Here is a 10,667-nt window from a genome sequence, read left to right as displayed (position 1 = left end):
GAATTTCCATCGCTAAATAAGGCAGTTTTGAAGTGAGTCACACCCAAGTTTACCACCTTTTTGCCATGGTTAAATAACTCATTGCAGTTGTTAAGTGAAACACATGGTCATTAAGCAAATCCAGTTTCCTCACTGACTTGGCTTGTTGAAAGCCAGCTGGGAAGGTCACAAATGGTGATCACATGACCCCAGAACCCTGCAACGATCATAAGTATATGCTGATTGCCAAGCGCCTGAATTTTGATCATGTGACACGGGATGTGTAAGGGTCATAACGTGAAGACCAGTTGTAAGTCACTTTTTTCAATGCTGTTGTAATTTTCACTAAATGAATGATTGTAAATCGAGGACTACCTGTAATTGGAAGAGCGCTCTCTCTCTCTATCTCTCTCTCTCTCTATCTCCTTCCAACTTGTGATCTCGGTATATCCCTTCATTCCTACTTTGAGCAATTTTTCTACCAGACAATTAACTGTCTCCCCACTAAACAACTCATAGCAGCAACTAGATGTTTCAGTTGATCCTGCATCAAACCAGATTCTACCCACCCGTCACTACAACTCACTTCATCTCAGTGGCATTCCTCTCTTCAAAACAGAGTTTTCCCCTGGTGTTGGCTATCTTCCCATCTCCTGCAATTAATATTGTCTTAGCAATATCAGGCATGTCACAGCAACAGCAAGCCTGCCTTTTCTGCACAACAAGATGGAAGGGACTTCGCTTTTCCTACCACTGTACCAATTGACACATCTACCCTTCCAGCAATAACTCATCTTGCCATACAAGCAGGCCTGTCTCCTTATAAATCAATGTCAGAATCTGAATCTGTCTGTTGGAAAGCTGGTGAAGCTCATTTCAGAGATGACAGGGGTCACAAATTATTTTCCGGGGATCTGCTTTACCTGTGGTCTATAAATTGCATTTGATCTTCTGCCAATTTTCCCACTCTTTGGTTAGAGCTAGCCAAACGAAAACAGATATCCGTCCACATGCATGCAGAAACACTCGTTGCTCGCTCCTCTCCTGCGACTTATAGATTCTGCGTTGTAAGAAATTATAGTAAATGCAATTCTGCAAAGACATTACAGAGGTTTCACCTGGATAGGGGTCTGATTAAAGAAAAATTAAAGTAGCAGCACACTCCAGAAACCCAGCTAATCACAGGTGGCAGACAAGGGCTAGATAGCTCATGTACCTGATTTGCTATAAGATCATTTTTTTTCCAGTTTGCTTCAGCAAGCCCATTAGCACAAGAGTGTTAGGAGGAAATAGCAAAAGAACATTAGAAGATCAGCCATTAGTAGCACAGTTTCCTTGTAACTTCCTGGATGGGCAGGTTAACACCTCACAGGGTCATATAGTCCCAGAGTCCCTAAGCAAAAGATCCTTTTGTAAGAGACTTGGAGAAGTCCATGAGGAATGGTACCAATGAGCATCTAGCTAGATTCCCCACTCCCCACTTCCATTAACTGTAAATACACTGTAAAGCCTCCATCTGGATGAGGTTTCTGGTAATTGGCCAAAGTATCTCCAGTCATTCCTTAAAATGTAGGTTTCCAACCTAGCGATCAGTAAGCCCTTTGCTTGCAACCAAATCAAGATTCTCTGAAACTCCCAGTGCAACTTGAGTTATCTCCGCCTCTCAGAGATCTACACAGCCTCAAAAAGTATCCATGGCATTTTCATCCTGTCCTTCTTCCCAAGTCCTGCCTTCCTCCCCACAATACCCTCAGGAGATACTTTACATCAGGGGTTTTCAAACTTGGCCCTTTTATGACTTGTGGACTTCAATTCCCAGAATTCCTCAGCCAGCGTGCCTGGCTGAGGAATTCTGGGAGTTGAAGTCCACAAGTCATAAAAGGACCAAGTTTGAAGACCCCTACTTTACATTGAGAAGCAGCATGGATTTGAATTCACATCTCATTGGCAAACCTAATCTTCCAACTCTCTCTGATTTGGCAGAATGAGCAGGCCATCTTGGAAAACAAAGGGTTGGAGCAGATTGAAAATAAGATCTCTGCTATGTTTGCAACTTAGCCTGCCTTGTGTGGTCTGAAGTGGCCTGCTATCCCGACACCATCCTGGAAGTAAGATTTAATTCTTCCTTCAAAACCAAGCCGGTTGATTTTTATATACTGTGAGAATATATTTATATCTAAATATATTTTATTCTTTATACTGTTTGCATCTTCCTTCAAAATATTAACAGAATCCACAATGGTCTGAGAATCAATGTCTCCAAGTTAATAAAATTAGCAAACTTATTCAAACCCCGAATTAAGGTAACCAGCCCTAATCCACACATCAAAGGATAAGGTCTACAAACACAGAGTTAATTAAATTAGGTCTCCCAGAGGAACTGCATGTTCACAAGAATAAACATACCTACATACCCACACACCCTTCAAGTGTCACCCTAGAATCAGCACATAGACACTTTCACACCTCGGACAAGCTCCTTCTGTAAAAATCTGCTGCTGTATCCCATTTCACTGCAGCCTGCCCCTAAAAGCATTTCTTCTTTCTTCACAGCTGTCTGGTCTCATTTTTATTTATTCTTGTGCAACCCCAGCCAAGTTGGAACCCCAAATTATTCTCCTGACAATACCAAAATGTCTCTTTCTGTAGCCCTCATACAAGGACTGAAACTAAAATTGCAACCCAGGGGATTAACTGGATTAACTGGATTAGACCAGGGGAAACCACAAAGCAATTTTTTGGAGGGGAAATGTTTGGAAAGACCCAGTAATGGCAGCATGAGGCTGACCCTTAGCTGAACTTTAAAAAAAAAAGCTAAGTAGGATCAGATCTGGATCATACATGGAGGAAGATCACCAGAAAATTTCAGGTCATATGCTAGATGAGAAGTTGAAAAAATATTCTGGAGAACACAGAAAGAAATCCCTTACATTTTCTGCTGAGAAAATTAATGGCTACCAAGATGAGAAAATATTTACTTTATCTCGGGGCAGTTTAAGTGTACCCAAAGGGAGCCTATAGGACAAGATTCTGGTGGAGATTTGAGCTTCAGATGCTCGCCTTTGCTCACTTCCCTCAACGCCTCCAGAAACAGGTGTCAGCACCCAGATCCTCAAACCAAAATATCACACTCACACATAGGCACGTACCCAAACACACACCAGCCTCTGTGCAAGATGCTTCCCACCAAAAACCTACCCTGCTCCTGCTTCCCCACAATAAACAGCCCCGGAGGCGGGTGTGAAAATGCTTCCAGGAATAGCAGCCAAAGACAGAAATGTGCCATGAAATTTTCACATGTGGACAGTCGGTGCGTGGCTGAGCTGAGCGGGGACTCAGAGAGAAGGGAGGCCAGAAGGGAGCAGGGTTGGCAAAGTTGGACATGAAATCATCATTTTTGAGAGATTCCCTATTGCTCCCTCCCCGTCAGCCTGCCACTTCCAAATGCCAGGTATGTCGTGTGGAGCGGCTGGGACAGAAACAAAATGTCACTTGCCACTTAAGCGGCAGCTGCATTTTAATCAGGCTACTAATAATACGAAAGAGATATCTTAAAGATTGTCCTTTCTCCCCACTTCCGCTGCGGACTTGCGCGCGCGGGGGGGTGTCTCTCAGTTTGAGGAGGGGATAAAAAGTTGGGGTTCAAGACCATTAGCACAATGAGACCCCGCTCCCCGTCCCTTCCACTGCTCGTCTGCTTAATTAAAGTCACAGAGCTCCTCCAGTCCCTGATCCTCCTCTTCTTTCAGAGCTTGACAGATAGCGGAGAAAATTAATGGCTGGAGAGGGAATTAAATTGATCCTTCTTCTCACTGCGGCTGGGTGACCAACCCACCCATAGATTCAAGAGTTGTTATTGTTAAGAGTCCACTGCAGCCGCCGTCAGACAAGGCGGCTGGGAGTGAAATGATGCAGTGCCCCCTAGAGGGGAAGACCCCCCAAATCTTACTTTGTCCCTGCTTTTTCACACATGTCCAGTGCCCCTTTTCGTCTCTCCACGAGTGCCGGTGTAAATGTAGTTAATGCAAGCTTCTGTCTGAACAAAAGGGGGTGCAATGTACAGACTAGTCAAGCAGTGTTTTTCATTTACTTTTTTTAAAAAAAATCCACAACTATAATATTTTTAAATGTACCATAGAAAAGATAGGAGCTTTATTGGGTGGGTCAAAAGCATTTGATTTCAGGGAAATGGGGTCATCCAGCTGTCTTTGGGAAGCTCACAAGCAGGACATGTAATTAATCGCATGTGCAGTGCATGCACACAAGTAATAAATAACTATTTCAACTATGAGCCATAGTAATTTATTTATTGTTTTTATTAGATTTTTCCCACCTTTATTACTTTATAAGTATCTCAAGGCAGTGAACATACATAATATTCCTTCCCCTTTTTCCCTCACAACAACAACTCTGTGAGGTAGGTTGGGCTGAGATTGACTGACCCAAAGTCACCTAGACAGCTTTCACGCCTAAGGCAAGACTTGAAGTCACCATTTCCTGGTGACTGGCCGAAACTCATCCAGTTGGCTTTCATGCCTAAGGTGGGACTAGAACTCACCGTCTCCTGGTTTCTAGACCTTAACCACTAGGCCAAACTGGCTCTCCATAAAGAAATAAATAGTTATGCTCCATAAACAAAACCTCTTTGTTCAAGGGGGCAGCCGTAATTCAGCTTTGTGGAACGAAGTGCCGTCATTTGAGTGTGTATAGTGTGAAGTCATTCTTTTATCACTTTTGCAGTTCTTACTTTTTAAAAAATGTCCAACTATACCAAAATAGCATGCTGCTTCCTCGGAGATAAGGACTTTCAGTCAAGCAATTCTTTAACTCCTGTTGATTCAGTCTGTTGGAGGAACAGTTGATTTGGCTACAGAAACAAATATACACGCACGGACTTGTTCCAGAAATGAGCTGAAGAATTTTCTGGGGGATGTAATGATACAAAGAGTTGTATCATTAAACTCACACATATATATACAAAACAGTTGCTGGCATCCACACACAAAAAAGATCTCAATTTCTAAGGTTTGTTTATTCAGCTCTTTGTACCCTGAGATGATCTCAATGTCCAATCACTCTAAGCCAGTGTTTCTCAACCTTGGCAGCTTGAAGATGTGTGGATTTCAACTCCCAGAATTCTTTAGCCAGCATAGCTAGCTAGGGAATTCTGGGAGTTGAAGTCCACGCATCTTCAAACTCTCAAGGTTGAAGAAACACTGCCTAAATAGCAGGTCCCATGTCTTACTGGGAATTATAGGTGTCACAATTCAATCATATGCTGTCCAAGAAGTTGACTGATTTATACAGATTAATTTATATTACATTGATACATAAAAGATATATGTCTATCTTATATTTCCATTTTTATTTTTTGTAATAATTATTAGATTTTTATCCCTCCTTTATTACTTTATCAGTAACTCAAGGTGGCAAACATGCATACTAATACTGCTTCCTCCTATTTTTCCCACAACAACCCTGTGAGGTAGGTTGAGCTAAGAGAGAGGGACTGGGCCCAAGTCACCCAGCTGGCTTTCATGCCTCAGGTGGGAGTAGAACTCATAGTTGCCTGGTGATTGGCACAAAATCACCCAGCTGGCTTTTTTGTCTAAGGTGGGACTAGAACTCACTGTCACCTGGCGATTGGCCCAATTGGTTTTGTGCCTAAGATGGGACTAGAACTCACAGTTGCCTGGTGATTGGCACAAAATCACCCAGCTGGCTTTCTTGTCTAAGGTGGGACTAGAACTCACTGTCACCTGGCGATTGGCCCAATTGGTTTTGTGCCTAAGGTGGGACTAGAACTCACATTCACCTGCTGATTGGCACAAAATCATCTAGCTGGCTTTCTTGTCTAAGGTGGGACTAGAACTCACTGTCACCTGGCAATTGGCCCAATTGGTTTTGTGCCTAAGATGGGACTAGAACTCACTGTCACCTGGTGATTGGCACAAAATCATCTAGCTGGCTTTCTTGTCTAAGGTGGGACTAGAACTTACTGTCACCTGGTGATTGGCCCAATTGGTTTTGTGCCTAAGGTGGGACTAGAACTCACATTCACCTGGTGATTGGCACAAAATCACCCAGCTGGCTTTCTTGTCTAAGGTGGGACTAGAACTCACTGTCACCTGGTGATTGGCCCAATTGGTTTTGTGCCTAAGATGGGACTAGAACTCACAGTTGCCTGGTGATTGGCACAAAATCATCTAGCTGGCTTTCTTGTCTAAGGTGGGACTAGAATTCACTGTCACCTGGCGATTGGCCCAATTGGTTTTGTGCCTAAGGTGGGACTAGAACTCACAGTCACCTGGTGACTGATCCAGAGTCACTCAGCTGGGTTTCATGCCTAAACCAGAACACTCCTAGTTTCTAGACCAGCACCTTATGGAGAACATGGGACTCTATTTTCCAAAGTCAACTACCGTAAACTTTGGGGCCTGTAGCCCACTTATTTCAGAAGCCAGGCCCAAGAGCAAATTCAAACCTTGGGCTCTAATAAGCGTTACTTATCTATCAAATTGAGGGGGTGTATTCCAGTCCACCCTGCCAGACCCAAGGCAGGTTTATATGTTTGACTAACACTTGAAATGTCATTTAATAGCATATGCAGCATCACAAACATTTCCTGGTTTGGAGTAGGTCCAGGACAGTGTTGCCATAGTAACTGAAGGAGGGAGGGGGGCAGAGTGGAAAAACTTCAATGCCCCACACTCAAGGGAAGTGATGCTAGTGTGCTGCTTCAAATGTTTTTGTTTTGATTCTGGAAATGCTCCTTCATAGCGAATGGAAGAAATGATGGCCAGCAGGGAGCAATTATGACTGGGGAACCCTAGTTGGAGCTTTAAGGAGAGGTTGCAGGGTGAGTTGTTGACCCTACTCTATCAGCCCTGCCAACTCCTGGAAATCCACTTATTGGAATAGAAAATTTTCCTTGGGCTCCGTTAAGGCTCATCGTAACACTCTTCTGTCTATCTTCAAACCTGGCACCTCTTTAAAAAATCCTGTTTAACTACAGACTGCCAAACACATCAGAAACAGGAAGAAAGTAATATTTCTAGATAAACTTGCATTCCAGCAGAAGTACAAATAATTATTTCCTTTTGCAAGAAACCAAGTGATTTACTTTTGATCAGTTTCTGCCCAAGTCCTCCTCCTTCTCTGTCCTCCATTAAAACTCTTCTCTGGAAATCTCTTTATAAATACTTGTAAATGCTTATATATATAAGCATATTATATATATATATATATATATATATATATATATATATATATATATATATATATATATATATATATATATATATATATATATATATATAATATATATATATATATATATATATATATATATATATATATATATATATATATATATATATATATATGCATTTACAAGTATTTATATAAGTACACATATATATATTCATTCATTCTAGCATTTGCACATTTTCACACACACTTTTTCCTCCATAAACCACTTTGGAATACTCCCTCCCCCCCTTTCCCCTTCTCCCCCCCTCACTTATAACATGTTCCAGTCTCTTTTTCCTCCTTTTTTCAAAACCTCCTTATTAACAATATCACATTATATAATCTGTATATAATACAATTGTTAAATTATGTAATTTCATAATCATAGAAATGCATTCTATTCTATTCTATTCTATTCTATTCCATTCCATTCTATTCTATTCCCTTATTCTGCCCTGTATTATTATGGATATGCCTTCAACCATGTTTTGAGTGTAGCTTCTTACTTTTTTTTTTTTTTTTTGTATTAAGGAAATGCACCCACCTTAAACCCAAGGGATGTGGCAGAAGTATTTAATAATTCATCGTTCTTTATACTCTCATCTTTCTCCTGCTCTCTTTAGGAGAAAGAATGAACAAAGCTTAAAATATATACCTCTCTTTGTCCAATTAAAACTGCAGAAGAGGGGAAAAATTATCATTATTCCCCCAAAGCACACACGCGCACACACCTAGTTTATCTCGCCTCGATCTTGGTAGTTGATTTACCCATGCTAGCCTCTGATTACTTCTCTCTTTCTCTCTTTTCTTTTTTCTTTTCTTTTTTGCTACGGCTGAGTACACACACAAAGTCTAATAGTTCCGCCTTTTATCCTCTAATCTAATCTATGTATTCCATATCAGATCTCTGCACCGTCCCCCTCCCATTCTCAATAGAAACAATAGTCTCCACCTCTCGACTGCAACCCCCCCTTCCCTTGTGCGCTCTCTCTCTCTCTCTCTCTCTCTCTCTCTCTCTCTCTCTCTCTCTCTAAGTCTGTGGGATCCCCTTCGATCCCCTCCGCTCATTCCTTGCATCGCCTTCTCCTCACTGGAACCTGTTGACGGGATCTGCACCCAGGTAAGATGGAGCGGGGGGGGGGGAGGAAGAGAAGGGGGGAGTCCCGTGGGACCGAGTGGGAGAAGGAGGGGGTGAGTGTGCAGCCGTTGGAGGAGGAGTGTGGGGTGTGTGAAGATAGTTGCGGGGTGCAACTTGGGGAGAGACAAAAATGTGGGGTCACAATCTGGCAGAGTTTCCAAGAAGGCAGAGACTTGGCAGAGTTGTTCAGCAGGTGATATTCGGGAGATGGAGGGGGAAGGCTGAGGCAAGTTGGGGGAGACTGTTATGGGGCCGACAGGGAAGTTTGGGGGCAGTGGCTGGAATCTGGGGGTGAGGGGCATTGAAGATCGGCGGATATCAGGGTCGAAAGCAACTCAAATGTGCTTCTTCAAAGAATAAGAGGCATTTATGGTGTAATCTGGAAAATGGAGGGACATCAGTTCCACAGAGGTGGGATATTCAGGGGAAAAAGTTGGGGCGCAGACAAAGGTATTAAGAATCGGAGATGGCTAAATTGATTCCTGAGATGGGAATAGATGCGGAGAGCAATTCTGGAAAGGTACGAAACTGATTGAGAACTGGTGGACGGAGGCAAGATTGGTTCAAGAAAATACTTTTATGCAGACCTCGCTCCCTCTCCACCTCCCTCTTTACAAAAAAAAAAAAAAGACAATTCAGTTCAGCAAATTCATCCTGTCTACTGTTTAAGAAAACAAATTCATGTAAAATTAGCTTCTGACCAGTACTAATTTCAAAATATTCTGCTGTATCAAAATGTCATTAAGTGTCCAACAGAGAGAAATTCCTAATTCACTTATAATCATCTCACTATTGTTAAAAATTGGGGAGGAGGGAAGAGAGAGAGGCCAGTGCTGCAAAACATGCTCTAATTGGAGTTTGAAATTTTGTTGACTGACATTCCATTTCTTAGGTTGCATTGATCTGGTAACCTTTGATTTCATGCCTGTTTTGCCCTTTTTTTCCCCTTATTTTTATTTAAATGCAGATCTGTCTACTCAGAAATAAACATTAGCTCAGTGAATTCAGTGGAACTTGATTCCTATAAAATGGGTAGACCACTGCAGTCTTATAGCGCATCAGGCTATTTCAAACAGTACAGTTCTGATGTTCAGAATAATAAAAAAAAAAATTGTCGTCAGTTTTGTTCACTGCACCAACATCCTAACTTTTAACCTGCTTGCCACCAAGGAAATGGGAACCATGGTTTTGAAAAGATGGGTTTGACAGTATTAACGGTATTTCAGCAACAATATCTGTTGAAATGTTTTCTGTTAGGAAAAGAGATCAAAAGGAAATCTCTTTGTAAAACCATTTGTTTCATTCATTCAAACAGGGAAAGTTTCAGTAAATTTGGGAACAGCCAAAAAAGAGTCCCCAGCTCAAATTTTGGGAAGTGAGGAAGTGATTCACAGAGTGGATCATGAGAAACTAGGATGGGGAGAAATAAATCTATGTAAAACCATGGAGTTTGGTTCAGAAAAATATAACCAAATGCTTGGGTCCCTTCTCTACAAGAAAAGGCACATGGGTGAGGTAAAGTTATGTAAAACATAAAAAGATAAGTGGAGATAGAATCACTAGGATATTCTCCTTGTTTATTCAGTTTTTTTATGTAACATTTCCTGCATGGATTGATGTATTAGCTTTTTCCTATAGACAAAGGTCTGTAGATTTTAGATTTACATTTGCAATAGAAAAAATGAAAACATCTTATTTTCCTGAAGTCATCATTCAGAACAGAAAAATGAAGGTGCTTTTTTAATGTGACCTGTAACATCTAATTAATTGATAGAATTGACTGATACAGAATGTAATCGTGGTTCGGGGCATATATAGGAATAAAGCAATGTTGTGAAGATAACATACTTTTGGGGTGAACTATAGACTTCTTCTTTGGTAGTAAATTTAATTGATGAGTTACTGAGAGGACTCCAGCTAAAGTAAATTTCTAAGGACTAAATGTAATCTGTTAGTAGGCTGGAAGGAATCCTAAAACGTCAAAAAATAAAACAAGCAAATGAACAAACACAAGCATGCTTAAAAACATTGCAATGAAGGCTGGACAGGTCTTTAGGAAGCCCACAGTTCTACTAAATCAATTCTCAGTCATCATTCAAACTTTATATAATGTACCAAGACTGGCTGGGGAATTCTGGGAGTGGAAGTCCATACATCTGAAAGCAGCTAAGTTTGAGAAACCCTGTCTTAGCCTGTAACATCAAGGCTACCGTGATTAAGAGAAATGCATCTTACCTAGAGAATATCAATTTTTTTCTACCAGAGTTTTTTTTCCTGAAACCTACTTGAGATACCTTAT

Source organism: Protobothrops mucrosquamatus, unplaced genomic scaffold, assembly GCF_001527695.2.
Source record: "Protobothrops mucrosquamatus isolate PMUCROS unplaced genomic scaffold, P.Mucros_1.0 scaffold11, whole genome shotgun sequence".
Lineage (NCBI taxonomy): Eukaryota > Metazoa > Chordata > Lepidosauria > Squamata > Viperidae > Protobothrops > Protobothrops mucrosquamatus.
This window is presented reverse-complemented; position numbering follows the sequence as displayed.